Raw genomic sequence first — 26780 nt, 5'->3', positions numbered from 1 at the left:
TGGCGTGACATTGTACATTGCTGCATAGTTTACGCTAGCTTTTTGTTGGGGGCAAAGGAAATACATGTGGACGTTTTATTTAAAGCTAGAAAGTGTGTTTTGGATTACAAAATTTGTATTCTCATTTGGGAATTCAACAAAACATTTTATATTATATTTATAATGGATTGAATATTTAATAAAATATTAACTTTTTTTAAAATGCTTTATGTGTCCAAACGATGTTTTGATTATGCATGAAAAGCACAATTTCCAGGAGGATTACACCCGGTTAGTGATAACATTGGAAGTATAACGAATTCCGTATACAGTCCAACCCCTACTTCCGGTCACCCCTCATCGCCCGTCGCCTCGTGTAGGCGGCCAGTGAATGCCACGACCGTCGATAAACACTATATAATGCACCCCTTTTAAGCGGTAACCCTGTTTCTCCGGCCAGCGGCCAGCTATTTTGCATCCCAAATGTTAAATTTCCCCCATATGAGTGGTCTCGCGCAAGTAAGTCAGTCATGTACATTGGCAAAATTACACCGAAGCAACGGCGATAAAATCGATACTTCCTTCCAGTCTGCGGTTTAGGCTCTGTAGTACTGAAGCGTGTTGTGTGATAAACATTTTGACAGCCAGTTTGCAAATTGCAATTAATTGGCGGCGGGTTATCGGGTTAAAAGCAATATGCGACCGTTTGATCTTTTTGTTTCCACATGTGCAAATATTATTACTGGAAAATAGATTATTAAATTATAATTTATTATTTGTAGTTGTTGAATCCTACTATTTCAAGCACACATTATGATAATTATCAGCCAATAAAAAGTTAAAAAGAACAACAAAACTTTTAGCCGAAATCAACTGATCTACATGTTCTCTGTGCTACAAAGTTTTTATCAAAAAATCAATACACGCACGCTTTTCACGTGAAATTGTACATTGGTGAATAATTTTTGCGCGCTTTTGTCGAGACAAAGAAAATATATGAGGACTTTTTTGATGCTAGAATTGTAAACGTCTCGTTAACATAAAACAATTGGGAGTGTGTTTCGGATTACAAATTATTACGGTATTCTCATTTGGGAATTAAACATTAGCATTAATATTTGTTTTTATATTTACAATTATTTCAATATATTTATTTTGATAAAACCCTTTATGCGGCAAAAAAATGTTTTTATAATTTATGCATGAAAAGCGCCATTGCCAGGAGGATTACACCCGGTTGCTATAATCAGTCTCTTAAGTAACTGGCCACGATTTTATCGTGGAGAAGATCACTGTCGGGACCAATTCGTGCGGTGCGTATTACAAAGCCATAAAACTGCAATAAACCAATTAAATTTTCGATTGATAGTGACACTGGAGTTATTCACACATAACTGATTCACAACTGTTCCCATCTTAAGTGCATTGGGACCATTCAACGCGCATTGTGTAAACAATGAATCATGAGAATGATTCTTTTTCATTGACTTGATTCTGATGATGATGATGATATTGATAAAGATTAGAAAGATGAATATTATTTTTTTGAATGAAAATTTTGTTTTATAGCTGATTTTAGAAAGGAAAATATACAATTATTTTAAGTCTATACATTGTTTAGTATATGTACATATATTTACCATTTTGTTTATACAAAAATTGAACAGTTGGCCATGCACTCATCAACTCCAGACTCCCTACGACCCAACCCCCTCTTAAGAGGCCAACCCGCTTAAGCTGCCAATTTGGCCATTTCCCTTGACTGGCTGCTTAAGAGGGGTTGGACTGTAATTGAATACTCCGGATAATTGAATATTCGGACGTGACAAATGGGCTATTCAATTAAGCTAAATCTATTGTTCCTCTTAATTTCTGCACATTGCCATTAATCATGATCCTTTCAGTCAGGAATTTCCAGAAATGTGCATGAATTGTACAATATTGGCTTATTGGAATAGTATACACTTGGAGACTTTTCTAACGCAACACTTTTTCAAACTTGAATATCTCCCTTATGAGTCAAGAGGTTGATAACAAATTTCAGATGTGGTCAGTTTATTACATTTTGTGCTAGCGAACAATAAAAACATACATCCGTGACGATAGGATGCTTAAGCAGGTAGAGTTTTAGTAGGGTTTACACCATCATTATCATCATCATCATCATCATCACCATCATCACCATCATCACCATCATCATCACCATCATCATCACCACCACTACCATCTTCATCACCATCATGATCATGATCATGATCATCATCATCATCATCATAATCATCATCATCATCATCATCATCAGCAGCAGCAGCAGCAGCAGCAGCAGCAGCATCATCATGATGATCATGATGATCATGATCATCATCATCATCACCACCACCACTACCACCACCGTCATCATCATCATCATCATCATCATCATCATCATCATCATCACCATCATCACCATCATCATCACCATCATCATCACCACAACTACCATCACCATCATCATCATCATCACCACCACTACCACTACTATCACCATCATCATCAACATCATCATCATCATCATCATTTTCATCATCATCATCATCATCATCATCATCATCATCATCATCATCATCATCATCATCATCATCATCATCACCACCACTACCATCACCGTCATCATCATCATCATCATCATCATCATCATCATCATCACCATCATCATCATCATCATCATCATCATCATCATAATCATAATCATCATCATCATAGTCATCATCATCGTCATAGTCATCATCATCATCATCATCATTGTCATCATTGTCTTCATCATCATCAGCAGCAGCAGCAACAGCAGCAGAAGCAACATCATCATCATCCTCTTCATCCTCCTTATCATCATTATCATCAACATCATCATCATCACCATCATGATCACCACCACCACTACCTTCACCATTATGACCATCATCATTATCCTCATAATCATCTTGGTTCTCATCCTCCTCATCACCATCATCAACATCACCCCCACCATCATCATCATCATCTCCATCATCATCATCATCATCATCATCATCACCATCATCATCATCATCATCATCATCATCATCATCATCATCATCATTATCTTCATCATCATCATCATCATCATCATCATCATCATCATCATCATCATCATCATCATCATCATCATCATCAGGACTATGTACGTGAAAGCTATGATCATATTATTTTTGTCACAAACAGAACAATAATTGTAATATTTTACATAATGTATATAAATGATGAGGAGATTATATATTATCATTTACAATAGACATTTGCAGTAATATTTTTACAAATTTTCTCATCTGAGTCCTGGGACTCAATAACTTGCAAATCAATGAGTCGCTGAATTGAAAGAATGAGTTCAAATATTAAACGATATAATTTTTTTAGAAATTTCAATGCATTTTTTGGACTTGCATAATTCAAAACGTTGCATCCCCAGAGGTTTTAGTGAGTCCAGTACGCTGGACTCGCAGGTAAAAAAATCAATGCATTTGGTGTACACCATATAAAACTTGCCTATGCTTTTATATTCTTTAGGGAATATATTGTTTCAATTTATTGAACACAATGAAGCCAATGTGTGTCAATAAATATCTGTTTTCGTTTAACACAGACCACTTCAACACAACTCCACAAAACCTTTTTTGTTATAATATTTAGTATTATTATCTATTTTAAAAAATGTACACATATAATTAAATATCATTTATTGGGAAATCGAAATGTTTGAATATGTCATTAACCCAAAAGCATTAATAAATGGTTTTCTGTAAAATTGTCAATGTAGTATTGAGCATCTGTGTACAAGCTTTAAATTCTGCTATTTTGATATGACAGAAGTGTTTGCATTTAATTCTTAAAGATCTAGATGCCTGATCTGACAAAAAAATCACTTTTAGTAAGCAATGAGCATTATTTTGTTGTTTGTTATGCTGCTGTATTGAATGAGAGTGTTCATGTGTCTCACAGATGGTGACTAATTCCCCAGAAGTGGTTGTCACACACTCCTCATTATTGCTTGTTATTAAACATTAAAATAATATGATTTGGTCAGTGACATCACAATTAGACCCCAAAGAAGTGCTTATTAAGTTTGAGGTCAATGTCAAATCAAAAACAAAGGCTGTTTGTAAAACATGCATGCCCCCCATATGGGCTGTCAGTTGTAGTGGTAGCCATTGTGTGAATACGTTTTTTGTCACTGTGACCTTGACCTTTCACCTAGTGACCTGAAAATGATAGGGGTCATCTGCCAGTCATAATCAATGTATCTATGAAGTTTCATGATCCTAGGCCTAATTATTCTTGATTTATCATCAGGAAACCATTTTACTGGTTTGAGTCATTGTGACCTTGACCTTTGACCTAGTGACCTGAAAATCAATAGAGGTCATCTGCCAGTCCAGATTAATGTTCCTATGAAGTTTCATGATCCTATGTGTAAACATTCTTGAGTTATCATCCGGAAACCATTTTACTATTTCAAGTCACTGTGACCTTTACCTTTGACCTAGTGACCTGAAAATCAATAGGGGTCATCTGCCAGTCATGATGTATGTACCTATGAAGTTTCATGATCCTAGGCCTAAGCGTTCTTGAGTTATCATCTGGTGGACGGACCGACCGACGGATCGACCGACTGACATGTGCAAAACAATATACCCCTCTTCTTCGAAGGGAAGCATAATGAAGTCAGGTACATAAGATATCCAAGCAATTGTCAAAATACAATTCCCTAAGCATGAAACAAAGCTCTTCATAATCATGTATCATTGATGGTTACTCTCAAACAGACAGACACAAAACTATGACTGGACAGCAAATTGAAATAAAACATTAGGCAATACAAGGAGCTTGAATAATGACAATTATAACTAGAGCTTTGTCACAGACGAGATGAATACCCCCACATGACGCATTGAAACAGAATATTTTGCATGTTGTCTTAACAAAAAAAGCTGACATCATGCTCAATGTTTAAAACGCATTAAGAGACCCTGTGACCTAGTTTTTGACCCAGCATTGCCCATGTTTGAACTTGATCTACACATTATCTAGATACAACTTCTGACTAAGTGTAGTGAAGTTCAGATGAAAACTACTTTAATTAGAGAGCGGACACCATGCTCAATGATTAAAACGCACAGAAGTGAACCCGTGACCCCAGTTTTTGACCCAGCATGACCCATATTCGAACTTGACCTAGACATCACCTAGATATGACATATTACCAAGTTTGGTGAAGATCGGATGAAAACAACTTTAATCAGAGAGCGGACGCTTAGTACGGAGCGACCGACCGACTGACCAACAGACAAGCTCAACTTAGTTTGGTGGGTTATAATTAAGAACTGGGCCAGAGTGAAAAATCTAATTACAAAATGAGGTTAATTTCTAGGAGAAACTAAAGATAGGTAAATTTGGTGTAACCAAAATTTAGACCTTCTGAGTTTAAGTCCCAAAGTTGGTCAATGTCATAGTCAAGATGAAGCAGGTGATTTTAGTTTATTAAGAGTGTTTAAGCATTGTAGAAAGCGGAAATGTTGTTAGATGGAATGCATAAATTTTAGTTAACCCTTTCCCACTAAAAGCAATCTAAAAATGGCTATGTGAAAACAGCATAAAACCAGAACAGCTTGTGAGTAACTTGCAGTCTGTTCAGGTTTTATGCTGTTTGCTGCTTATCAGTATTTAAGAGTTTGAAATGAAGCCTTTTAAACTTGCATCTAGTAAGATAGGTCTTTATTTAAATCTAACTTTCTGAGGGAATACAAATGCGTCAAAATACGTATCTAAGTGGTAAAGGGATAAACAAAAACAACAACATTTATTCAGCAATAAAGCTTATACAAGCTCTCAGCCTACATAAGCTCTTAGCCTACAAGAGATTGGACTCTGCATTAGTCTCAACCAAAAGTAGGTGAGCGTCAACAGCAACCTGCAGTAAGGTAGATATGGGTGTGTTGGTAGTTTTCAAGCACAAAATCCATGCAAGTAAGAAAGATTTGTGTTCACCGTGTAGAGATGGAAGGATGGGTCAATCAATATGTACCTCCCAAATCTGTCAATGCAGGGGCATATACAATATTTTTGGTCTACTCATAAATATATTAATTTAAGAACAATACAAATTTTGCTGTCACTTATTATTATTGTGATCAACGGAAATAACCACTGGTGAGGAGCCTCAAGCAAATCTGGTAAACGGAAGGGCATGCTTAAATGTTGACTGTGGAGAATAGATAGCTAAGTATTACAATCATGTACATCCTAGTTCATGCATACAACTACAACCAAATTAAACACAATAAAGATTAAACCACTTTACAGTCATATCAGATAATTGCTAAAAATTGTTCTTTTTATTCATAGCTAAGGGTTAATACAAACAGTGCGAATTATTATCAGAAAACACAAGTGGGACAGCCACATTCATTTGTACAAGAAAAGCGTAGCAAGGCAACATTAAGGTTACACAATTAACTACAACATAACATGTCTGCGCATTTTAATACAATTACCTTAAGGATGTTTATTATTGGTTGTTTATATTAATTTTGTACGAGAGAGAAGTTTTGCCTCACTGCTCCAGATGTATGATTTTGTTGTTAAAAACAATAAATACAGTAGAAATGTAATGAAGTAGTTTTTGGATAATTAACATGACAGTATTAACTTACAAAAATGAGTTCTATGCCCTGCAATGGTGTAACCTTCTAGCTCTTGAGCAATATATCAAAGGGAACATATAACGCTGCCATTTGAAAAACTCGGATATCAACAAGAACAGCAAATGAATGCAACATCAATTGCATACATTACTGTAAAAACTAATTTCTTCGTCAAGGGATGGATCGCCATGATTAAGTTGTATTATGCAGCGAACACAATGACCTTATTGTTGTTTTATGCAGTGAACACGTTGGTCTCATTTACATGTATTTGTATTATGCGGCGAACATGTTTACCTTATTTAGTTGTACATGTATTATGCAGCGAACACAAGACCTGATTGTTGCAGCGCCCCCACATCAATTTACGTAGATCATTTCTAAGGGGTTAAATAATGTATGATCATCATCATGCTTCTAAGTGTATTACAGTCCTGCAAATCCCTCTTAGAGTAATATTTACCTCTACCTTTAGTCTTGATTAACATCACAGACATCAGGGTGTTATATTTTACTACACAATTGTACCACTCTTACCACACAGGCTTTTTTATTTAAATGAAGCACAAGACCACAAAAGCCAATAAGAAACATACAAATATTGCTACATTTATGAATATAATCAGTCAATATGTTAGGGTCGAATGGTATAGCAGCAGGGTATACAAAATAAAATAAAATTCTGCGACAAAATATGCTTTAATTTCCTTTGTTAAAATAATAAAGTAGTTTACTTAAGTTCAAATACATGTACTTCTTCAGAATGTGTTTCAAACAGAAGAAAGGGAGAACAAACATAAATGTTTGTTTCTCTCCTACCAGTTGATAATTTACAAATTATAATAAGTTTAAACAAAGTGAGAAATTTGAGTTGTAACCTATGTTACTATTTTTTATAACAGACAATGGGTATATTAAATATTCTAGTCTGATCAGGATATATGTTATTCCAACGTCATGGCATATTTACATCATTCAGGGATTGGTTGCAATATTTTACAATTTGTAGCATGAACCAATGATTTTTTTAAACATAAGTTATTGATTACAAATGATTGCAGGACTCCTATTAAGGGTTTCAGATTTCATTTTCTGTTTGTTTAAATGAATTACTCCGCATATTTTTTAATGACTTTTATTTCGGAACAAGGGGTTGCAAACTTTTATTATAATGCAATTGGTTTTAAACCAAAAACCGGTATTATGGGATTACTGGATAAAATGCACACATTCTACAAAACATTTAGAATTCTGATGTTTATTCTTAAAATAAATATAAATAACACTTTTGATCAGAAAATGCATAGATAGTTTAAGTAGTTATTTTGTTTTTAATTTCAATAAGCATATAACCTGTTTTCAAGCATATTCAGCCACTATTCAGAGTTCATTGACTTTTTATTCTGAATAAAAACATTTTCAAAAAAAGTTAGACATTTAATTAAACATTCCATGTCTTATAAGTTAACAACAAAATAAAGGCAAAGTAATTTGCATATCAGGTACTTCCTTAGTATCATGACAATTATAGGATGGCACCCTTGAGCGACTAGTGCTGCAACAATATACCGGTATATCTGTATATATTGCAATACACAATCCGCATATTGTATTGCGTTACGAGTTTCATCATACCGGTACCAAAATTCTACAAAAATTCATCCACATTTCGTCCAGAAAAGCCATCCGAAATAATGATATCAAGGTAAACAAAACATATTGGTGTTTAGCAAATATAAATTGATATGTAAAAAAAGCATTCTTAAAAGTTTATTATACTTAGTATCGTTGTTTCATGGGAGTCTGCAAGATCTTCTTTTGCATGTCATACTGTTAAATTCAAGATGAAGCTTGTGAAAATGAAAAAAAAAAACACAATTAATTACATAATAAAAATGTAAATTTATGTTGTCATAAACAGAAGTAATAATGATAAAAAAATTTTTTTGAGATAACAGCATTCTGATAAGTTACACAACCTGCTTTTAAACATCCACAATTCTGTTTCGGGTTATTATTCTTCTTGTCGGCTTTATAAAAGTTCTCAGAATGGCAGACGAAACAAACGCCGAGTTTAACTTTATAGACAATATGACAATACTAATCTTTCATAACAAAATGCTTTGTAAAGCCAAAAAGAGTAAATTGTGTTTATAAAGCATTTTGTAAAAATAAGGCTAGAATTGCCAATAGGATATAACTAGAACCTAAAATACAAAGGTTGGGTTTGGTGATTAGCTGGCGAGTTATAATTCAGGTACAAGTTAGCAATATATTGCAATACGGGTTTTTGAACTGACAATATATTGCAATACGGTTTTGGGCGTATTGTTGCAGCACTAATAGCCCAGTGATCAGTTAATATCTTCAAATCAATATGTCATGTCATATTTTTTTGGGAAAACATTTTATGTTTGTAATATTTGTTTTATTTAATCAATAAATTAATAATGATTTAGACTAAAAAATACAAACGCACTGATTTAAAATGAATATTTTGAAATTATTGGCCTTGTATTTTACACGTGTAGCAGATTTAGCCAATTCTTTACCAATGGCTTTTTCCGAGCTAAATATAGCATTAACATTATGTTTAGGAGAAAATAAACTATGTCAAATAGTATTTTAAATACAATGAAATAAGATTTATCAGATATGAGTCATAATATCCAAAATAAATGGGTGGTCAAAGTTATAGGAATTTATGAAACTATCGAATAGAAGGATTTATAAACTGAAAAATGTGTGTGTTTTTTTTAAATATTTTATGCGCTAAATTTGAGAAGACTTTTTTAAGCAATTATATAAAGAGTTCCAGACCAAAATCAAGGTTAAATTACTTTTAAATCATTTACGTATTAGTATACAGTACAGCCAACGCAGAACAAACATAATCCTCGTTCACGCCACGGCCAGAACGATAGTACTCGGCGGATGCGTCGTGTGTTCACGCCGCGTATCGCTGAGACACACTGCATCGTTCAGAACAACGACGCCGAGTCTGTTTTAACCTAGCGTACTTTTGCGGCATAAATCGGCAGCATACATACGTGGCGGATCAAGTGCAAAGATATACACCTACATGTACATTTGTGTAGCGTCGAAACCTAAACGCTACTTTCATAGTTATAAATTTCACTTTTTAATAAGCGGATATGATTTTTATATGATGCTTTATTATCGTGGGCTCCACGCAAGACTATCGTAACTCACTTTTTAAATTTTTTACAGGATTATTTTTCTTAATAATTTTGTAAAAAAACAGGAGTTCCTGATTGTGAGTACAAAATAACAATTTATTACATATGGAATAGTAAAATCAAAATTAACTGTCATTTAATTTTATAGTTGGAACTTCTTTTGAGTTACAATACTTTTGCAGGAAAAATGCTAAATTTTTGGGTGGGTTTTCCACGGAAAAGTATCGTAACTCAAGTTAACTTTTCCGTGCAAAATACCAGAGCTCCAGATAAGGGACGTACAGCCGTAAATACGCCTTTTTCATGAAGATTTACGCATTTATTTTTATAAACTGGACGTACAATAATGACTTTAATATCCATTTTACGCATTTACGAAAAAAATCTGGCCGTACCGATACGTCTGCGTCAGCGCGGCGTGATTTGTTGGTCTCTAACCTTACGGCGCTTTTCGTTAATTTAAATTACCGAAAAGTTGTAGACTGGGTTAATATCGTATTGTCTATTCTGTCGCGTGATTTCCTGTAACTTGTAAATCCGTCAAAAACAATATGTCTGCGCGCAATGGAATGTCGGCTTAACCGAAAGCGGTTCAAAACAACACTTTGTTGTCATATAATGACTACATACGGTGTCGTCTAATTATCCTGACATTAAATCGGTAAACCCAGAAAGACATTATCGCCCCGATATAAAACGATTTGATTGCATTGGTGGCTTAAAACGTTAGAAAATAGATGGAAAACGGATGAGACAGTGAAATAAGTGTTCATTTACTTAGCTTACTTGTTGGCTTGTGTTTTCTTGTCAAGAAAAATGAAGAAATAGTATTAGTCATGAGTTTTAATGTGTAGTTGTACTTGCATCATAATTCAGAATGGAAAACCTAATACAATAACTGTTTAAGAAGCTACATATATTTATTATAATTGCTGCAAATGTTTCTGTAAAGTCAGTTATACACCCTTCAATATCCAAGAACACGGGTAGTACAGTACTACCTGTATTTTTGGATATGGTAGTACAGGTACTAATTGATTTTAAGCGTTACTCCTTGTCTTTCTGTCAGTGGCAGTACCGTTACTAAATATCAATATTTATATATTTTTAGAAAAAATGGGTTTGTCTAAGTTTTCAAGGTCTGAATCCTTAATTAATGAATGTAAGTATGTTTCATCAAGGCCCTATATTTCACCCGAAACACCTGAAATGTCCGGTAAAAAGTAACATGCATTTTGTGTCAAACAAAGTTTGCGGGTATTGCTGATGTCATAGTTATAGCTTTGTAAATGGCAACCGTTAATGGCATGAAAACCAAGAAAGAAAGAAAACAAACTATGTACTCTGTAAATCTTTTGGGCCAAAAGGGATAATTGATTAATCTAAAGTCTGATAGTCCAGTTAATACCTTATGACGTTCCATAAATTTTTAGTTCTATTATGCATTTGGTTTACACACCAGGCACCTTTTGTCAGAAATCACAAGTTGATTTCAATCTAAAAAAGTGAGAATTTTCAATGTAGAAAGGCTTAGATAGAAAAATTACATTATTCACCAATATGTTAATACTAATTTTAATATATATAATTTTTTTTAATTGATTACATGTTATGAATGTTATAAAAATAATAGTATTAAAATAGTGACTTTTTTCAAAATAGTCAAAGCATTATCTGCTTTCATGAAAACAACAAATGATAAAATTATTATGTATAGCTTTTATGTTAATTTATTTTTATAGTTGAAAACAATCATCTTTAAAATCAAATAGTACTGGTAATAATTTATATTGCAGATGTTTTTCCATACAATTCTCTGCATCTTTTAATCGCCAAACATTTCAATGAGAACGAACCTAGTTAACAATCTTGTCAGAGACATATGACAGTGTTTGCCTATCAACATAATGCATCGCTTTAGGGTCTTTATGTCGCATTTGCCTTGTCTTTTAATGCGGATATTAATTTGCAAATGAATATTTTTTATTAAATACCTTTTCCTTAAAGACCTTAAAACATTTGTTTTGTAAACTGGCAATAAAACAAAATTATGCTTCGATGTTGACATTTCTACAATATAGCCATAATTTACACAAAGCTCAAAACCCATACCGACACATTTACTTGTAGAGATGCAAAACTATAAATGTGTCTATGCGTTGAATGAACAAATCTACAGAAAAAGTAGGGATTTCCCAATTGCTATATCCTTTATTCTATACTACACAACAAAGATTGTCAAACAGTTTTTCAGATAATTATTAAACTCTTCTTGAAGACAATACAGAAAGTTTTTTATTTTGCTTACCGGTAATTTAGGTATTTGTTAAAAATGGGAAAACATCAGTTTTTCAATTTGGCCTACTGGGGTAAATCTCTCCAACATTGTAATGGCTCTTTGTAAAGCTCAATTAAGGAGAAAACCTGAGTAAGACATCTAGGTAAAAAAATTTACATATAACCAACAATAATGATGGATGTATAATTTAATTTGCAATGATCGTTCTGCACAGAAAACAGAAAAAAATCAACAGAAGGATATAAAAATGCACTTTGTTGACTAATGTGGAAATTCTAAACTATAACCATGCTGAAAATAAAATAAAAACAATCCAAGTACTAAGTTTTAACATATTGCAATGTTAAATGTGCCCCTGAAAACTCAAGTTACGATAGTTTTGCATGAAATAATTATCATGATGTAGTGCATTTTTGTATGCAAGACTATCGTAACTCAAGTTAAGATAGTCTTGCAGGGAAAAAACAGCTTATAATTTTTTAGTTACGATATTTCTGCGCTATCATTATTTCAACTATAAAGATTGAAAATATAGTCCTTGTAATTTTACAGTATATGTATATCATTAAAATACTATGGAAAATGCCGAAAAGTAATTTTCTGAAAAAAGTGGAGTTACGATAGTTTTGCGTGGAGCCCACGTTATAATATTTATATAATATCACGCCCTCAAATATATTCAACACGTAATGCACCTTAACAAATTATCGTTGACTTAATTACGCACAATTGGAAAGGTTTTCCGCAACTATTCAACTGCTTTTCTAGTGTATACCAAAAAAAAATGCTTTTCAAGCAATAGCACATTGATTTCAATCAGGAACACTGTATATAACTGCAAAAACAAATATTCCAATCTTCTTGGTTTACAATTTTTGTTATGTAAATAGCTTGCATGTAGCATGGAATTGAATGTTCTGTCCGATTAGTGTTTCGACTTTCTAGAGTGGTTGATTTCGGACTGTTTAATCCAACCAGAAAAGAGCTCTTAAACGGTATTTAGACCCATGTAAAGCGAAATAATAAAGAAACACTTTTTGTTTACTAACAAATGTGACCTCATGAGTTGCCTCCCTTGTTGGTTCATGCTTCATTTGGTAATGGAAGTGACACAATTATATGAGTGATGCCAGTCCAAGGGAGATCACTCAAAATTAAAAAATTACCAAACTGCTCTGTTTGTCCAGGAATTATATTAGTTAATTCACATCCTGGAATTGAAAAAGTTCTTGATATCTGTATTAAACTGAAATACATACTGCATATACTTTTAGACATGCACTAAAGTCATAAACAATCATGATGTAATGTTTGAGATAAATATATGGAATTTATGGAATAGTCATTCAAAATAATATGACCACGTTAATACTGGGGATAAATAACAGGCTTGATAATGATATGATAATTGCTTAGAACAACTTGCTATTATCTGCAATTAATAAATAATTGTCTTAAACTTAAATGTTCAACACAAATTTTCAACACACAGTATCAAATATGGATTTCTTCTCAATTGGGTAAGGACTGCAAAGACATGTCCAAAGTTTCCTGCGGTTTAAAGCCAATAGTGGTTCTTGAAATGACAGGCAAAACACATTTGGCAGCAGACAATGACTGATCACAATATCCCATACCTTAGAACTTAAATCACAGTTCATAATCTGTGATTGGGCTGCATGCCACTGAGGCTGTGGCTGTTATTGATATCAAGTTTATCTTACCTGACAAGACTTGGCTTGTAATTATTGACTTGACAACTATCCCAGCCGCAGTCACTTCCACCTCAACAAGTTGGAGGTAAGTACAGGTCCAGTGGCTGACTTAAGTTCGATTCCTGCTGCTCACTTGACAACTATTCCAACTTAAGTCACTTTTACCAAGACATGATGGAGGTCCGTGCATGTCTAGTGTCCTAAGTTCTGGTACCACTACTCACTAGACTACTATTCCAAGCAGTCAATGTCACCTAGACACTTTGGATCATATCAGTACATTGCCAGTGTCTGATTTGAGTTCCATTATGCTGCTCAATTGGCAACTATTACAACTACTGTACAGTCACTTCCATATAGACAGGAAAGGAGGTTAGAAGTATACTAGTACATGTCCAGTATCTGGCTAGAGTTCCATTTATTCTCAATACTCACAGAATATGTTTCACTGGCTGACCAATCTGCCTTCGGTACATCAACTGTGAATATACAAAAACAAAAATGAACAAGGGCTGTTTGTAAAACATGCATGCCCTCCATATGGGCTGTCCGTTGTAGTGGCAGCCATTGTGTGAATACGTTTTTTGTCACTGTGACCTTGACCATTGACCTAGTGACCTGAAAATCAATAGGGGTCATCTGCGAGTCATGATCAATGTACCTATGAAGTGTCATGATCCTAGGCAAAAGCGTTCTTGAGTTATCATCCGGAAACAATTTTACTGTTTGGGTCACTGTGACCTTGACCTTTGACCTAGTGACCTGAAGATCAATAGGGGTCATATGAAGGTCATGACCAATGTACCTATGAAGTTTCATGATCCTAGGCATGAGCGTTTTTGAGTTATCATCCGGAAACCATTTAACTATTTCAGGTCACCGTGACATTGACCTTTGACCTAGTGACCTCAAAATCAATAGGGGTCATCTGTGAGTCATGATCAATCTACCCATGAAGTTTCATGATCCTAGGCGTAAGCGTTCTTGAGTTGTCATCCGGAAACCATTTTACTATTTCGGGTCACCGTGACATTGACCTTTGATCTAGTGACCTCAAAAACAATAGGGGTCATCTGCGTGTCATGATCAATCTACCCATGAAGTTTCATGATCCTAGGCAAAAGCGTTCTTAAGTTACAATCCGAAAACCATCTTACTATTTCGGGTCACCATGACCTTGACCGTTGACCTAGTGACCTCAAAATCGATAGGGGTCATCTGAGAGTCATGATCAATCTAACGATGAAGTTTCATGATATGATAATTGCTTAGAACAACGTATGCGTTCTTGAGTTATCATCGGGAAACCATTTTACTATTTTGGGTCACCGTGACCTTGACCTTTGACCTAGTGACCTCAAAATCAATAGGGGTCATCTGCAAGTCATGATCAATCTACCTATGAAGTTTCTTGATCCTAGGCGTATGCCTTCTTGAGTTATCATCTGGAAACCATTTTACTATTTCTGGTCACCGTGACCTTGACCTATGACCTAGTGACCTCAAAATCATTAGGGGTCATTTGCGAGTCATGATCAATGTACCTATGAAGTTTCATGAACTAGGCCCAAGCGTTCTTGAGTTATCCGGAAACCACCTGGTGGACGGACCGACAGACCGACATGTGCAAAGCAATATACTCCCTCTTCTTCGAAGGGGGGCATAATGAGATAATTAATCTGTTTTTTGTAAGTAAAATTATTTGTAAAGAAATCCATTTTGTTCTCTACATACATGTACTTAGTAGACCACGTGTTAGGGCAAAAAGTGAACCTAAAAGATAAGCAGGTTTTTTTCAAAAATTCAAACCTGTATCTACATTGTATTTATATTCTTTATTAAATACCAAACACTACTTTGAAATCATGAATCATAGAATAAAAAATGTTCAAAATCTTATTGTGTTGAGTGTTGTTGTTTTCAAATGTTTGTATAGCTTGATTAAGTAAGATTTGAAAAATTGGTTACCAATAATTATTGTTGAAGACATTACTAGGTTTTCTAGTTTTTGACCACAATTGACCTTAATTCTGACATAGCCTTTATAATGACAAGATGAACATTCTGACCAAGTTTCAATAAGATTTAATTATCAATTTAATAATGATTAATAAAACAGTACAGTTGGATTTCATTTTGTAAGGATTATTTGCTTTATGTTGTAATGTTTTACATAATAATGCAATAAAGTACCAATATCTTCAAATTTTTAATCATGATGCAGTTAAATGTAATATTTTATTATGTTTGGGTTTTAAATTATACATATTCTCTTATGGTGTTGATCTAATATGTTATTTTAATTGTTTGTTCCCTTAACATTCTTGCAAAAATGTTTGTTGTAAGATATAATTATAAAGTTTAACAAATAGCTTCTCTTTTCTTTGTTTTATTAACTAGCCATAGGTGGACGAATATAGTTTTAGCATTGTCCATCCGGAACACTTTTGTGTCAAGAGCATTGAACCGATTTCGTGGAAACTTGATATAAGTGTATTATATCATTATGGAATGATGTGAGTAAAATGCTGTTGCAATCCATTTGCAAATAACAGAGTAATTGCCCTTTTTACTTGAAAATAATCACACTATTGTGTCTGGAGCAAAATCTTGGAACTGCTTGTGCAGATTTCATTCAAACTTGGAATGAGTGTACTAAATCACTAAAACTAAAATCCTCACTTTTAAATAATATTATGTGTGCCAATAATAATATGATGTGTGCCTATAATAATATGCTGTGTGCTTGCCATAGTATGCTGTTTGTTTGTTTTGGTATGCTACATGTGTTTGTGATGGTATGCAGTGTGTTTGTTTTGGTATGCTGTGTGTTTGTGATGGCATGCTGTGTGTTTGTGATGGTATGCTGTGTGTTTGTGATGGTATGCTGTGTGTCTGTGATGGTAATGCTGTGTGTTTGTGATGGTATGCTGTGTGTTTATGATGGTATGCTATGTGTTTGAGATTTTCATCTTGAAACAAGCGAAAAAACAGTCCTTGCTAAAAGAAATGTAAACATTATTGGTCCTGACTAAAAGAAATGTAAACAATATTGGTTCTGACTAAAAGAAATGTAAATAAGAAATGGCGCAGGCTGGCTGGCTGGCGGATGTGTTGGCGGGCGGGCGGGCAGGCAGGCAGGCAGACAGACCAAAAACAATCCCATGATCATTGGATATGGCAGGCTTTTTCCGCTCCATTTTGGGAATACGCCACACTGGAATTTTGGGAATTTCACGTCGTGAAAACCCCCATTTTGGGAAAAAAATTATTCGCAAAATTGGCTCATTTGGGAAAAATTATCGCATGTAAATAGTGTTTCTTATATTTCAAAGAAGCTGTTAACTGGTAAATAACGACTATTTTGATAACTTATTATTATAATTTTACAAAGTATTATGAACATGTGAGATTAGTGCAGGTTTTTTAATCTGAATTTGTGGAAAAGGCCTGGCCTTTTTTGAGGTGAAAAAAATCGTGCGAAGCGTCGGATTTTGAGGAAAATGAGGAAAGTCGTAAATAATCATTAACATATTTTTCAGTTTTTAAAACAAATTCAAGGCAACAGATAATTTAATTATGCAACACTTTCTATTTTCTACACCGGATCAGGTTAACTTATATATTTTAAGGTTAAAAAAAAAAAAAAAAAAAAAATTTTTTTTTTTTTTTGAAATTTTTTTTTTTCAATTGGGAAAAAAAACACCAGATTTGCATTGGGAATGGGGCCGAATTTCGGACCCGTGGCATAGGGCGGAAAAAGACTGTATGGGGGCATAAAAATGAGTGAAAATCTCTGACCCAGCCCTACCCCAACCCCGTAACTTTTTACCCAGGGGTCAGATCAAAATTCCAAATATTGCACTGTGGAACATATGCTCATAGCTACCATGTGTGTAAGTTTCAAGGTTGTAGTGTTCATAATGTAGGAGGAGATAGTGGCCAGGACGGACGGATGGAAGGACGGACAGACGGCAGAGATAACCACATAATAGATTTCAAAATCTAAATGCGGACCCTAGGTTCAAGGTCGAGGTCAAAGGGGTCAAACATTTTATGTGCGTGCAGGGCCTTCAATCTATCAAATCTGTCGCCGAATTTTGGCTGCAGTCCACCACCTGAAAAGTATCTTTTTTCCCCCTAAACTGATTTTTTCCCCCTCAGAAAATGTTTTTAAAAAATCGCTGATTTATAGTTGAACATTGACTCCAATATATCACGGTCCGTTATATTGCTTTGTCCAATATAGTCCTAACGAAAAAGAAGTCTTGTTTCCGGTTACCCGACGACCCTGTTTTTTAACCGCCGAACCAAAAGTTTTTCTGTTATAAAATCCGCATCCGAATTTAATGTCCAAAATTTACGCAACTGGGGAAAGCGTCTTGATCGTTCAGAACTGTTATTTTTGTTAATGTTTTGTTTCATTGACATTTATTCTAATCAATAAATGCTTTGTTCAAAATGCAGTCTTCAGTTTTCAAAGAATATTTATTTGTACAGTAATTTACAGAATGATAAAGACAAAAGCTTTTTCAGTTACAAATCTCCACTGGTAAACGTCATATGTTCAGTTTTGTGACCCCGGGGCGGGGTCAAATTAGAGCCCAGGGGAATAATTTGAGCAAATTTGGTAGAGGACTGTTAGATATCACTACATACCAAATTTAGTAGCCCTTAGGCTCTATAATTAAGAACAAGAAGATTTTTAAAAATTGCACACAATAGGCCTTATTTAAGCATATGTTCATTTGTTCATAATTTGAACAAACTAAGTAGAGAACTAATATATGTCACTACCTACCGAATTTGGTAGAAATAGGCCCAATGGTTATGGACAAGAACATTTTTATAGTTTGCACAAAATGGGCCCAATATAAGCATATGTTCAATTTTGTGACCCCTGGGGAACGGTAAAATTTGATCCCAGGGGCTTAATTTGAACAAACTTGGTAGAGGACTATAAAATGTCATTACATACCAAATTTTGTAGCCCTATGCCATACGGTTATGGACAAGAAGATTTTTGTTTGGACGCGATAGCGTACAAATAATGTAGCGAGTTTTGCAAGTCTGTATAAGCTTAGCTACGCTGGGCAAGCGTTGTTGTATACAATCAATATTGGCCAATGAGAGTGCATGCTTTGCATTAGCGACAGCACTCGTAGGCCTGCATTACCTCCAGTAAAATTATGCAGCCGACAAATGAGTCGGAACAGTGGTGTAATGGTAGATCAATGGCTTAGTAAACGAGAGGACCCTGGTTCGAATCCCACCCTGACCACTGGAATTTTTCTGAGCAAGAAATTTATCCCACATTTGCTCTTCTCGTGGAAATTGCGCATTACATGCAAAATACAGTTAAATAATATATTTGATGTAAAGAATTTTAATAACTTAAAGTTGAATTCATTACATACCACTAAATTGTTCTGTCGAATTCTCAAATTGGCATAAATAAATTTGTAATCCGAAACACGCTTCTGAATTTTATTGTCAACGCCACATAAACAAATTGTAGCTTCAAATAAACAGTGCTTCGTGTATTTTTGCGGTTTCTTTGTCTCAGTAAAAAGCGCGTGAAAACTATGAAGACGTGTACAACGTCACGTGAAATGTGTTGGTGTATTTATTGAACAGCAAGTCAGGCGACATACGTGTGTTCAGTTGGAAAACCCCGTCTCGATTAAACATTATTGCATCACATCTTTAAATTGTCACATATGCCAAAAATTAATTTGGTACTTAAGAAAAAAGGTGAATGTTTATGTTTATAAATTCTTGAGTTTACTATTTAAAATGGAATATACAGGATAATCTGGCATTGAACAGCGATGAGAAAAGAAGTAAGTATGCAGTTATTGATAAGAGTTGCGCTGATACAGATGCATTGGGGAATCAATCCAGTTGGGATTATGCGAGTCCATGCGTGAGAAAAAGTGTTCAGAAACGAAATAAATGTCGTTATCCATGACTTTATAGGTTTTTTCTTAAAGAGTCATAACGGACCAAAATAACGTCATAAGTAACGTACATAGTGGGCTCATTTTTCTATGTTTTGTAATTTGTCATGTCGGCAAAATTGTTGCTCAATAATTAAAAAAAAAAAAATTAAAATAACTAGATACACATAACACAACATGTACATGATTCTAGGCTAGTTATTCTCTAGCAAGGAACCAACATTCTAAAGATGGTTATTTTTAAAAAATCAGCAAAACTGCATCAACACCCCTTAAGTACATCGCTTTTGTTGAAATCTCACTGCAAAAGCCTGGGGGTGTTTGAGTTCGGTGAAATGAGATTTTCTTAGAAGTTGCAAGACATTTTTTTTTATTCCAATGTCCAAAAGAAGCCATGCTCATATTTAAATTAAAACTAGGCTTGCACAATCTAAAATACAGCAAAGACGGGAAAACTGCTATAACAGTTGGCAGTTTCATCATGGGTCTCTATGGCAGCATTGGCATTAGCTAAAGAAACTTCAGCGCACAGTTTATATAGTATTGACATACCTGTACGCTGAAGCCAACCCCGTATGGAAAGTCAACCAGAGTCGTAACATATTTATGTCGCGCTATAAATCAAAGAATGCTCATTTCTTGGATACATTTCTACATATATTGGTGAATGAATATAAATAACTGCATCGAGGAATATTTTAAAGGGGCTTGTTCACACTTTGATAAATTGACAAAATTGAAAAAAATTGTTTCGGATTTGCAAATTTTCATTGTAGTTATGATATTTGCTTTAAAAAAAACAAAAAACAAATTGTTTCCATGCTCTAAAATTTCCATTAAATGCAACTTTTGACGATTTGAAAACCTGAAAATTATAAAGCGTCTCAAACGCGAAATGAGTTATTTTTAGTCAGAAATTGTGAATGGGATCCCAACTAGTATACCAGAATGCAGCATGCGCATGCGCGCTGCGCTTATCCGCTTTGGGTTTACAAACAATGCATCCCATTTTTGTGATCGAAAAAAGAGAAACAAAAGCCGGAGCCAGCGACATCGCTCGAATTTATTCAATCTTGGCGACAAGACTAAGTGTTTGCAGAACCATAGGAGGATCGTTGGAAGAGACGAAGACAAGGTAATGGCTTAAACACACGAAATGTAAGTCATATTTTAGAAGCTACGTTTAGTTTTTGGCAAGTGTTGCCTGTTTACAAAGGAATTTTAGCAAAAGTTTGGATAGGTATTTAGTTTTATTGTCTGCAACGAAACCAGATACGCACTGATAACGTAATTTGTTCATTGCGCGTTTTAAAATAAGCCTTTATGCCCCTATGCCAAGATGTTCGTATCAACTTTATGAATTCGTTATAACTTACAAGGAACACTGTCTCCAACACGAGTCAAATGAAGCATGAAATTAATGATAAATGATGAATGATTAATTTATTCGGTATATATTATATTATAAAATATACTGGTATGCAAATGTATGTTATATTATGTAATCAATTATCATGATATGATAATATGATTACACAGTTTATTCCCTGATTTTAACATCAATTTTGTTGTTTTTTTAAATTGATATGTGATCAATTTTATGCTCTAAAACAAACCTTCTTTTTAAGGTTTTTAGGAAGACGTGCTGGCCAAACTATTGCAAGTTTGACTGTTCAGCATAATGTTAGATCAACAAACTCTTCACCTATGCACGATCATCAGCCCCAGCCAGGTCCTGGCCTGTCATTTGTGTCACAAGGAAGTACCACACCTGGTCATGTGTCAGAAATTGGAGAGATAACATCTTACTTAGAGTATGCAAACAACCCTGTCTTAGCATATTTTAATTGATAAAATAATATATTTATATTCAATAAGATTCTATGTGCTTCCTAAAGTTCCTTGGTAATATAATTGCTTTATCTTTTTTTTACCAGAAACTTTTTATGTTATGAAAACCAGAGAATATCGGATAGCTGGTTTGTTTTCTGAACCGTTCAGATAACTTGCATGGTGATTGGTCATGAAATTATTTCAATGCCATTCTCCTCCAATCTCTAGTAGTACAGTAATTGTCAGTTAGTGACTCAATTATGATAACTTCATCATATAATAAGCTCATAGTCATACTGGTGAATCAAGAAGCCAAGAAAAGTATTGGTAGGTTAATAAGTTAATACTGGTGAATCAAGTAGCCCAGAGAAGTATTGGTAGGTTCATAAGTTAATACTGGTGAATCAAGTAGCCCAGAAAAGTATTGGTAGGTTCATAAGTTAATACTGGTGAATCAAGTAGCCCAGAAAAGTATTGGTAGCTTGTCAAATAAAAACGCACTTTTTACCAAAACACACATTTAGCGCACTTAAAAGTGCGTTAATTGTGTGTTTTTTGTTAATATGTGCGTTTTCAGTGTTCAAAAGTGCATTTAAGTGCGCTTTTTGTGCGTTTTTACTTTTCAAGTGCGTTATTTTAGTGAAAAAGTGCGTTTTTTGTGTGTTTTCTTCATCTGTAAGTGCGCTTTTGAGTGTAGATGTGAGCAAAATGTGTGTTTTTTATCTAAGAAGTGCGTCTTTTATTTAGGAAGTGCGTTTTTTGTGTGTTTTCTTCATCTGTAAGTGCGCTTTTGAGTGTAGATGTGAGCAAAATGTGTGTTTTTTTTTCTAAGAAGTGCGTCTTTTATTTAGGAAGTGCGTCTTTTATCTTAGAAGTGTGTTTTAAGGTTTACAGATGTGGGTTTTTCTCACAAAAGTGCGTTTTTCTATTTTGATGTGCGTCTTTTTTAAGCATAAGTTAGTCTTTTATTTCATAAGTGTGTTTTTATCATATGATCTGTTTTAAAAGGATGTATCTAAAAAGACACATGTTTAACACACTTCTTAAAAAGTGTGTCTTTAACAACTGTTTAGCAAATGTTGTACAGAAATTGAACAAGAAACAAAATTGTTGCAGGCTCTAACAATTTATTTACATCAAATGATTAAACATAGACATATATCTCAGTAACCTGTAATAATATACGGGGCAGTTTGAATAATTACTGGTTGTCCATATTAACCTGTTTAATGTTTACATACTTTATCATACAATTTCAATGCATACCCTATTGCTTACGTTTTAATCTCAAACATTTCTAAAAATCTCCACCTAAATCAGACTGTGTGTAACTAATTAAAAATATTGAAAGTGTCAAAAGACTATTATGTGGGCTTGATAGTATCAATTATATTTCCTCAACATAAATAAGTATTTGAACTTTCTTATACTGATATTTATACCCTAATACAATTAATGTCTACCACATTGACCATAAACATACATTTTAAAAGGCAATTAAAATAATATTAATACTATTAATATTATTTGCTAAAACCATTCAGCATGTTATATTTAAATATTTACAATTAAATATAATGTGTTAAGGGTGCTGTGTATTATTCAATAAATATTTTGGTGTTGAAATGACTGCCTTATCAGTATTTCTCAAATTATGCAATTTTTGGCTTAGACACAGCATGGTATCAGATAAGAGAATAGCCAGTCCCTATCAGTCCTCCATCTAAGCCTAACTAAGGGGTGTTGATATACTTTTGATTTGTTCAGGCACCATCTATTTGAGAACACAGATAGGAAGTTATTTTTTGAAAACAAGCAGCATCAGCAACTGACTTTAAGCTAGAATTAAGACTTATTATTCTAGTGTAAAATGTCTTGAAATACTTTCAGCATGAAGTATTGTGTGATGAAAAAAATGTGTATTTACTACAATGTGTAAATCAACAATAAAGGAGATTAAAAGTGGGTGGTTAAAGACATATAAAGTGATATGGTCTAGTTCAACAACTGCCTGTATTTTTGGAATACTGAAGAACAGTCTGTTGTAACAGGTTCGTATTTTCAATTCTGCATCCCTTTTTTATTTAGTTTATTGAATTAATTATGATTATTATCATATTTATGTATTGTCACTGGGAAATGTAAATGGATGAGTAAATGTAATGCAATTTTAAAGAAAAACAACACCATTTGAATTATTATGGCTGTATTTTATGGTTATTGTCATCTTAAAGTTATTAAAACCTATTTTTGGTCATTAATGAACAGATTTTTCCCCCATATTAAATGAGAACTTTTAAATTTAAAGGTTAAACCCCATGGAAAGAATGTGCATCATCGCATCGCCTGCCAAAAAAGGGAGCAAAAGAGAGACTACCTGATGTATGGACTTGAATACCAGGTTTTACCCTGCACAAGCTGGCCGACATGAGGAGAACAGGAGTGGGAAAACCGCGCCCTCTCCTTGACCAAGAAAAGCTGGATTTGTTTAGAGGTAAAACTATACAGGGTACTGGTTATTGCATTTTGAAAGGTGTCACACTTCCGACCAGTCCACACAGCAAAATGAGACCACGTATCGTACATTTTCGAACAGTATTTTCTATCAAACGTATTTATTTATGAAAATCGTTAAGTCACATGTGATCAGGGGATTAAAATTGCAAAATAAACAACCAAAAACAACAAGCAAACAAACTAGTTTTGATTTAAATTTATAATTTTTATAGCAACAAGATTACCATAACAGCAATATTCAACACTTACATTATAAAATATCTTTCAGGACCTGATCAAATGAGATCATGCACGAGACGCATCGCGCAAAAGCCATGACAGTATAATAGTTGCAAAGAAGTTTGACCGGCTGGTGGCAGACTTGGAGAGAAAGATGAGAGCTGCACTCTGCTGCCTCAAAGAAATGCTGAAAGACCTTGATTGATATGCATCTTTCTTATGTATATAGCTGTTCGTGTATATATTGTACATGTTATTATAGTATGCTATTATTTTTTGTTTATTTATAATCAAATTATGTTTATATTTATTTCATCAAATTGCCATTGATATTTAATTACTCATGTATGTTAAAAAATGTTGGTGTACATTAAAGTATAAAATTGAATTATCTTGTAATTATTAAAATACACAAATGTATATGTTTATAGAATTATTGGTTTTTATTGCATATCTGAATTAAAAAAAACTTTTAACAGCATATAATTGAATCAACTGTTAAGGCAAAAGATGCACCTTTAACGCACATGTGTGCTTTTTGTGAGTGCGTTTTTTGCTGCCATTCATGTGCGTAAATTGTGCGTTTTGTGTGGGTTATAACTGCGCTTAACGTGCGTAAAATGTGCGCTTTTTGTGAGTTAAATGTGCGCTTTTTTATTTAAAAAGCGCACATTTAACGCACATAAAAGCGCACATTTAACACACATGTGCGCTTTTATGTGGGTTATAACTGCGCTTTTCGTGAGTTAAATGTGCGCTTTTTAAATAAAAAAGCGCACATTTAACTCACAAAAAGCGCACATTTAACGCACATAAAAGCGCACATTTAACACACATGTGCGCTTTTATGTGGGTTATAACTGCGCTTTTCGTGAGTTAAATGTGCGCTTTTTAAATAAAAAAGCGCACATTTAACTCACAAAAAGCGCACATTTAACGCACTTAAAAGCGCACATTTTACACACATAAATGGCAGTCAAAAACGCACTTATAAAAAGCGCACGTTTAACGCACATTTAACGCACATAAAAGCGCACTTTAACACACATGTGCGCTTTTATGTGGGTTATAACTGCGCTTTTTGTGAGTTAAATGTGCGCTTTTTAAATAAAAAAGCGCACATTTAACTCACAAAAAGCGCACATTTAACGCACTTAAAAGCGCACATTTTACACACATAAATGGTAGTCAAAAACACACTTATATAAAAAGCGCACGTTTAACGCACATTTAACGCACATAAAAGCGCACATTGAACACACTTATAAAAAGCACATGTTTAACGCACATAAAGCGCACATTTATCCACAAAAAGCGCACATTTTCTTGTTTGTTTGTTTTTGTTAAAAACTCACTCGGTATGAAAAAGCGCACAAAAAACGCAGTGCCAATACCGCCACGTTTAACGCACGCAAAACGTACGTAAAACGTACATTTCACACACTTTTTTGAGAAGGGAGGTTCATAAGTTAATACTGGTGAATCAAGTAGCCCAGAAAAGTATTGGTATGTTACCTGATTGGCATGATATGAATAAAATAATGTTTAAAATAGCAAACAACTTTCATACATAGTTTTTATGATAAGTTTTAGTGTACATTTCAAAATTACAAATATGCTTATATGTTATTTCAGAGTAAATTGAAGGCAGCCAACAATTGGACGGTGGTGCCAATCAATGAAAAGAAGGGATACACGTACATGCACTGAGTACACAGAGATCATCAAGGAAAAAACCCTTCGATCAAAGTTCCTTTTTGATTCAGCTTATCCAAAGCTGATTGCCTCTACAATTGCCCCTTATATATCCACCTGCGGCTAATGAGGAGCTGCAATATCCAATAGGTCAAGGGCAAGCAACCCGGAAACAATATGAAGATTTACTCATACAAATTGGTACATGGTGTATGTAACTATGTTGTTACTAACTTCAACATACCATTATTATGAATTAAAAACTTGACAAAGCTGAAATCAATGATAACCGACTATGGGTAGGAACATGTTGTGTGAATTTGGCAGCATGATTTTATAGGACGTATACCATTGAGTATGAAAGTGCATGTGTGACCCTGGCTGTTTTTTCAGTCAGTAGATGACTTTAGTATTTGAAATGATGCTTGAATTTATTTGTGTAATATGAAGGCGTGACCAAATGTGTGACATTATGGTCGACTGTCCTGTCATCATCATGGTGATAAAATGTGATTTTAATAAGTGAACTGCTTATAAACATAGGGCAGAAATATCATTGATAAAATACTGATAAACATAGCATACAAGTGCCCTGAAATGCCATGAGAATATGTATTTGAATTTTAAGTGTGTCAGGTATTGTGCATTTTGTTAATTGTTTTGTTATA

The 26780-nt window shown here is 34.1% G+C and overlaps 2 protein-coding genes and 2 long non-coding RNA genes across 7 annotated transcripts in view; 3 read left to right on the top strand and 1 right to left on the bottom strand.

The window, feature by feature from the left end:
- The window catches only part of LOC127867092 (uncharacterized), a 377266-nt gene that overhangs the window by 101458 nt on the left and 249028 nt on the right, over nucleotides 1-26780 (bottom strand). The window lies entirely within an intron of this gene.
- The window catches only part of LOC127867107 (dihydrofolate reductase-like), a 235249-nt gene that overhangs the window by 135071 nt on the left and 73398 nt on the right, over nucleotides 1-26780 (top strand). The gene's annotated exons all lie outside the window — the stretch shown is intronic.
- On the top strand, nucleotides 20816-26340 carry LOC127867120 (uncharacterized). Of its 2 annotated transcripts, none has more exons than XR_008043288.1 (3): nucleotides 20816-21006; nucleotides 21485-21662; nucleotides 26053-26340. It is a non-coding gene; the product is annotated as an uncharacterized LOC127867120 (long non-coding RNA). The 2 variants fall into 2 exon arrangements; XR_008043286.1 differs by having other exon boundaries at nucleotides 20817-21006; nucleotides 21477-21662.
- Nucleotides 23096-24675, top strand: LOC127867129 (uncharacterized). Its single transcript, XR_008043305.1, has 3 exons — nucleotides 23096-23732; nucleotides 23990-24175; nucleotides 24467-24675. It is a non-coding gene; the product is annotated as an uncharacterized LOC127867129 (long non-coding RNA).

Source organism: Dreissena polymorpha, chromosome 2, assembly GCF_020536995.1.
Source record: "Dreissena polymorpha isolate Duluth1 chromosome 2, UMN_Dpol_1.0, whole genome shotgun sequence".
Taxonomy (NCBI): domain Eukaryota; kingdom Metazoa; phylum Mollusca; class Bivalvia; order Myida; family Dreissenidae; genus Dreissena; species Dreissena polymorpha.
The sequence above is the reverse complement of the archived record's forward strand: the minus strand, read 5'-3'. Positions and strand labels throughout refer to the sequence as shown.